General features: G+C 48.0%; 1 non-coding gene across 1 annotated transcript; it reads right to left on the bottom strand.

Annotated features, from left to right (window-relative positions):
* Positions 1-3,866: 3,866 nt before the first annotated feature.
* Positions 3,867-3,938, bottom strand: TRNAT-AGU. The gene has a single exon. It is a non-coding gene; the product is annotated as a tRNA-Thr (tRNA).
* Between the last annotated feature and the right edge of the window lie 3,234 nt (positions 3,939-7,172).

Genomic DNA, 7,172 nt, shown 5'->3' with positions numbered 1-7,172 from the left:
CCACTCCATTTTACAGACGAGGAGAGGGAGCTCTAGAAATGTGAGGTTTTCCTTGTCCCTGTCTTCTCAGCTCAGGGTCATTTTTATGACAACTGGCACTATTTCCCTTGCGGGGCAGAAACCTCCCCAGCAATGCTGGTGCTGGGAGCCGCCTGGCACAAAGGTTAGGAGGTTTGGTTCTAGAAGACAGCAACAGATCGATCAGGCAAGGAGGGTGCTCTCTTGGACGTGGGCAGTGACTTGAGTCGAGGGGCCCCCCAAAGCTGCTTGTGCTAAGCTACTGATGTGCAGGGAAGCCTAGTGGTTAAGTGTGAGGTTTCAAATCCTGATTTCCCCACTTACCAAGTTATTTGATGCCTCCATGCACCCACTGTCTCCTCTGTTAAAGAAGAAAAGACTAATAATAGTAATAACCACAATAGTGTGTCCCTCATAGAGTGATCGTGAGAGTTAAATGAGTTAATGCGTAGAGAATTCTTATTAGCACTCACAGCAGGGCTGGTCCCAGGGCTGCACAGTGAGCTAGCGGCAGGACTGGAATATGCATCCAAGTCCCTCCGGAGTGTGTGTTCTTAACCCACTGACCTCTTCTCCCGTGAGACTGCGTACTTGTAAGTGCCAACACAGCCAAGCTCTGATGTCATCCATGTATTCATGCAAACATTTACCGAGTGCTCACCGTGTGCCAGGCCAAGCTGAAAGCCTAGCATGAAGTCTCACCACGAATAAGACACTGTTGCAGCTGAGGGGCCTGGGGGCTGGGGCTGGATACAGCAAGAGAGGGTTCCATAGCAAAACCACGTGGTCAGTACGATGGTGGCAGGAACCCTAGGAGGCTGAGGGCCCAAAAGAGAGGCCCCCAACCCAGTCTTGGGAAGAGGATGACCCCCGAACTGAGTACTGAAGACTGGCGGCAGGGCCAGGGGAGACAGGATGGTGCTCCAGGAGAGTGAGGGGAGCAGGGGAGGCTGCAGAGGGTATGGAGACCAGATCTGGAGGGTCTGGTGCTTCGCAGTGGAATGTGAGCTGAAGGCACTGGCCTCCTGTCAAACTCACATCTAGGAGGGACTGGTGTCTGCCATGTGGGGAATGGATACAATGGGCAGACGGGAACTAAACAGGAGCAGGGAGATGAGCTGGCTCTTTGTTACAGAAACAGGGGGCAGCAAGGAAGATAAAGGGGTCTGAATGAAGGCGGTGGTAGTGATGGTGGGGGCTGGAGCGAGGGGCTTGGATTCCAGAACCCTCTTGTGTGGCTGGAATGCTCCACTTAACTTTTAAATAGGCCTATGAAGCTGCCCTTTGGTGACTTCCTCTGTCCTTCTAACACAGTTAACCAGGTTCCTTGGTGGAAAGTGTGGAGTGACAAGGCATTGGGTTGGGGGAGTGCCCTGCAAGAGACTCGCAGGCTCTGACAACATATCTCTGGGAACTTAGTTTAACCCAGGGACTTACATCTTTGTAGGTACCTGGGTGACAGCAGAACACGTACTGCTCCCCTAAGGAAGGCTCCTTAAACAACAAACGAGAGACTCGCATAGAGTTTGGAGATCCTGAAGACACCAAAAGCTTTAATACAGGCCATTTAAGGTCCAGGTGCTGCCCCAAGCCTGGCACCCCAAAAGCCGGAGGTTGTAAGGCAGGTAGATGGAAGGCTTCCAAGGCCCAAACATCCGCTTGGTGAGGGAAGGCATGGCAAAGGCGTGCGGCCCGACTGGCATGAGGCACGCCAGCTTTCAGCCTAGCAGCGGGAGGCTGCTCTCCAGGGCCCTGCCCTGCAAGAGCTGATGCGTGTGCACAGCACTTGCCAGCTTCCCTGGTGTAAATAATCCCACCATGTCTGACTGCAAACTACTCGTGTGCCATCAGCAAACCCAGAGCTGGGCAGAGATGTGCAGTGGCCCACCATTCCACAGCGTCCACACAATACTGACACGACACACAGAAATGACCTCAAGGGCGCAGACTGCAGTAACAGTACAATGTAGTAAATAATTAGGAGGTGATGAGTTTTAAATACTTACTGCCTTTGTTTTTAATGTAGTTTATTTGAATGCAAGTTTCTAACAATTTATTTTTTAATAAAGGCTGTGCAACATTCCTGGTAAGAGCTGGCTCCAGGACCCCACTATCTTTAAGGCAAGTCTTGGCCACATTTACCCATTTTGTTCCATCACCTTGTGGGCTGTTACTACATTGGGCTAGATGTGCTACTCCAGACTTAAACAGCAGACTATTTTCCCATTAACCAGGGTTCAGAGAGCTTCTCTGCTTCTTTTCTCGAATGTCAGATTGTAGCTCTTTCCATTCAGTTGGAAGAGAGCCTGGGTTCAGGCCCCAGAGACACATCTGGCTGTTCTAGCTCTGATTCCCATCACTGCCACACCCCAGATTCAGACAGTCATCAAATCCTTGTCCTTCCCTGCACTTTCTCCTCTGCATACTCCCAGCCATGTCCCTCCCTCCTGTCACCCAACATAGGTCAGGATCCGTCCCTTCTAAGCTGATTGCTGCAGTGTCTGCCCTGTCCTTCCTTCTTCTCACCCTCTCCAATCCACCAGCCCATGCAACGCAGTCACCATCACCATTCTGATCGTGCCCCCGCTCTGTTTAAGATTCTGTGGTCAGACCAACTCCTTATCAGATCATTCAGGCTCCCTGTTCTTTTATGTGCCACCGTACTTGTGCCCTACCGTGATGGGGGCAGAGCCAGCGCCCTCTGGCCCAAGACTCTCTGTTCTTTTTATACCCAGGCCACCCTCATACATTCACTGGCACGGAGCAGTTTTGGTTGGTCAGACCTCCTGACCAACCCCCTACCCTGAATCATTTCTGTAACTCATCTCCTCCTACAGATTTGACTTACCTCTTGGGGGGAATTTTAAGATTTTAATCAGCAGCACAGAGGGAGAGAGAGAAAGGTGTGGAAGCCACAGTTTCAGCTAAGATGAATCCAGGCAGACTCAAGTTTGAATTCAAGGTATTTTGGGGGGACACACAGGCTGAGTCCTTGTTCTGAGAGGCAGCGGTGGGGAAAACATCAAGACCACTGGATGAGAGGGAAACATTGAACCAAGCCAGTGGTTTTGGCATTACTTAGGCAAACAAGTGAGCAGCATTAATACTGCTGATGAATGAAATTAAACACTGTGCTGCAAAGTATGCCCGGGTGCATGGATGGCCTGGAAGAGGTGAGAAATATTTCTCACTGAAAAAAAAATGAAAAACCAAACCACTCACTGTAACTATTTATAAAGTTGAAGCAAAATCTGTGAGTCCTAAGTCAATTCTTAATTTTTCATGTTTTTCCCCTGGGTGTAGACAACAGCCAAGCTAGAACACAAGCTTTTGAAGAAATAAGTTAGACTCATGGAGGGGCACAGCCCTTGAGTCAGGATGCCAAGCTGGCTGTGCCCACCCACCCAGGACCTCCCCACTGCCTGGCAGAATCCCCACCAGCCAGCGGTCTCTTTGAGCTTCCAGCAAATCCCTCCTCTCAGTGCAGAGGAGGGCCACGTCTCAGACTGGGAACAGCAGCCCTGATGTTGAGCTGATTTAAACAGTGTTTGGAGAGAATGTTTTTCCAAAAACTTCTCTCAGGTTCTTTCTGAAAGTGATTTATAGTGCACGATCTCTAAGTGTCCCATAATAATTATAATTCAGTAGGAGTGAAAATTGATTATTTACCGGGTTTGAGGCACTATGTTAAGTACTTTATAATATCTCAATTAATTACCACAGCAGTTTTGTGCTGGAGGTAGGGTAGATGTTAAAAGCATTTAACCACTAGTCCAGCATTAACCTTCTTTGTGGGGGTGGGTAATTAGATTTATTTATTTACTTACTTATTTTTTATATTTACCTAATGGAGGTACTGGGGCTCGAACCCAGGACCTCATGCATACTAGGCATGCACTCTACCCCTGAGCTATACCCTCCCCTCACCAGCGTTAACCTTTAGATTACAAGGTGATGGGGCATTCTGCAGGCTTGGTGGGGAGGCAGGGACACTCCCAGGGCTGGGTGGTTTCCATCTATTGATTGGTATGGAAGAATTTTAACAACTGGTATGATCACAGTTATACACCATCTGATTATCAGCCTTCAGAGGGGGGTACCATAAATATATTCATTTGACAAATGAGGTATGTTAATAAAGATTAGGTTTTACTTTGACTAATAGAAAACACAGAATGTCAGTAGCTTAAACAAAATAGATGTTTATTTCTCACAGAGACAGTGAATATACTGAGAAAGGTTACTCAGAGCTAGAATGTTCTCATTACAGGAGAAAGCATTATTTGGGGGGCATAAAAATTAGGTAGGACTTGAGGCCCATCGGTGGATAAATGAATAAATAAAATATGGTACATGCACACACTAGAATATTATGCACCCTGAAGAGGCAAGGGGATTCTGACACATGCTACAACACGGACATTTTGCTGAGGGAAATAAGCCAGAACCAGATGCAAAAAGATCCTGCTCATCTTCATTATGGAGCCTAAAAATTGTAAGTTTCTTGAGTTCTCTGAAGCTAGGGGTGGCCATGTAGCAAGGTCTGGCCAAGTAGTGAGCAGAAACCTACTGGGGAAATTTGGGGGGAAAGATTTTCTCTAAAAAGTGAAGCCAGATTGATGCCATGCTTCACTCTCTTTTTGTGCTCTGGTGGTAGATGCAATGTCTGGAGCTATGGAAACTATCTTTTGACCATGTGGGAGAGATCAAGAGATTGACTGAGACGTGATTTCTGGCATCACTGAGATGCTAGACCAATACCAACTGCCGCCCATCTCTGTATTTCTTATTAACTGAAAACAATAACCTCCTAGTTTCTTAAGCTGCTTGATGTAGGTGGAAGCATGCCCAGCTGGCACAGATATGCCTAGCTAATTCCCATTTGGTTTTCAGGGAGTCGATGTATAGAGAGACACTTTCAGTCAATGTAGAAGACACTTAATTTGATCCAAAAACATTTGTTGAGTGCCTGTGTCGTGCCGGGGTCTGTACTGGGTTCTGAGCTTGATGGCTTTTCAGGAAGTCTTCCTGGACCTATGAAGACTGAGTGAGATGTTCCCTCTCTGTGCTCATGTAGTAGCTTGTACTCTGACTACCCGTATTGTCATTACCCGGATAGATTCTCTGTTTGACGGTAAGTTCCTTGAAGACAGAGACTGCGTGTCTGAGTCATTGCTACATCCCAGTGCACAGGGCAGTATCTGACACACACAAGCACACAGTTAGTTGGATAAATTCCTGAATTCAAGCCGGTGCAGGATCTAAAAGCACAAGAGCTTCATTTGTTAGCTTCTTGGTGTTTGAGGAATCTCTCCACGTGCGTCTCTCTCATGCACACACACATGTGCACACACACGCATGCACACGCACACGCACACGCACACACCAGTGAGCACTTATTCCACTGGACAGAGCGTTGGCAGCAATTACTGTCATGATCTCACCTGAATCAGGCACATGGAATGGGGATGGGGAGCCAAGGCCCTTTATAAAATTAATTATGAACAGGCTCTGAGAAGCCGCTGCAGAGATGCTGGCAGCCGGGTTCTTAGCCTTTTGGCTGCAGGGATTGGACCCTGCTGGGAGGAGCAGTGTAGGTAAAAATAAGCTAATTAGGCCTGGCATGTGGCTGTGCTTTGAGAGTGTCCTGTGCTCCCTGGGTACATTTGCTGTCTCTGCAAAGTGGTGAGAGGTCACACGCCCCTGGGCTGGGGACCCCTCGGCTGTTTGCTGGGGCTGCCACACCGGGGAGGGGAATTCACTGGGTAGGACAGGGATTTGGGTAGTTCTGTTGGAACGTGTTGGTTGTCAGCATAGATTGGCAGCTCAAACAAGGAGAAATCCACCTCCTTCTGAACCAAAGCTTGCTTTAGTGGTTTTTCCATAATACTCGGCATCTGGGAAATAGGAGGCCCTGCTGGATGGACATTTTCTGCTTAAACGTAGCAGCCTGTTCTCCTTAAAAGAGAGCTGGTGCAGTGCAGTGATAAGAACCTGGACATGAGCGTGAGGCAGCCCAGAAGGTGAACTTTGGGATCTGCCTCCAACTACTGTGCACTCGGAGGTAAGTTGCCTTTCCTCTTTGAGTCTCAAGTCTGAACTGGGACCCTCGTCATCCCCTCAGAGGCTGTTTTGAAGGTGAGAGGAGTGTAGATCAAGTGCTTAGAAGGGTGGCTGGCATGTAGTAAGTGCTCAATTAGTGGTACCATATTACCATTATTATGATAACCATTGCTTATTCCTAGGCACACAAAAGGGATACAGGCTAACTTGGTGTGTGTGTGTGTGTGTGTGTGTGTGTGTAGAAAACATATGCACATGCATCCCTTTTGGAATATCCAGATTTGAAATATCTGCAGATGGGGAGTTACTTTGGATAATTTTCTGGTCTCCCCTCAGCAGTGTGTTTTGGTTACTAACCGAAGCCCACAGTTACCAAGCCAAGCACATGCCTCCTCTCATTAAATCTTCACAAACAATTCCATCAGACTGTACAAATCTCTCCATTTTTGAGGACACCAAGACCCAGGGAGGTTCATATCTGCCCAAGGCCCTGCAGGATCCACTTCCTAGCAGGCAGTCATTACCCTCCCAGGCACCCTGTCTCCCGTAAAGATGCAGTCTCATTCCTCCGCCTACTGTGCTGTCTGTCTCGTGGGGTGTGTGTCTTGTTGAATAGGCAGACTTCTTCCTTTGTAACTTCATTTGAACTGTTGACTCTGCTGGCTTGCTGTGTTGCTGTCGTACGTTGAGATCAGCTTGTTCTTTTTTCAAAGCCAGCCTATTGGCACAAAAGCACTAAAGATTGCTGAATATTTAACATTCACAGGCAACATGCCACAGTAACCAAAAACACTTGAAATGCGACACAGACCAAGGGCGGGGGAGGGAGGGAAGAAGAGGCCCAGCAGATTGCTGGCCCGCAGAGGTGTCATTCAGACAGTTCTCATGAGCAGGAGGAACTGGCAGATTAGTTAGGTCAGAGTAACACTAGCCAACACTGGTATTGTTCAATCTGCCAGTGGTAACTGCCTTTGAGTAGAGTTTGCAAAACTCCAAACAAAAGAACTATTGATGAAGACAAGTCTCTGGGTGAATGCATGGATGGCAGTACCATATTTGGACAGGTAGTGTCTTGGAGTTAGGGGCCAGGG

The sequence above is a fragment of the Camelus ferus genome, chromosome 18, assembly GCF_009834535.1.
Source record: "Camelus ferus isolate YT-003-E chromosome 18, BCGSAC_Cfer_1.0, whole genome shotgun sequence".
Classification (NCBI taxonomy): Eukaryota; Metazoa; Chordata; class Mammalia; order Artiodactyla; family Camelidae; genus Camelus; species Camelus ferus.
This window is presented reverse-complemented; position numbering and strand designations above follow the sequence as displayed.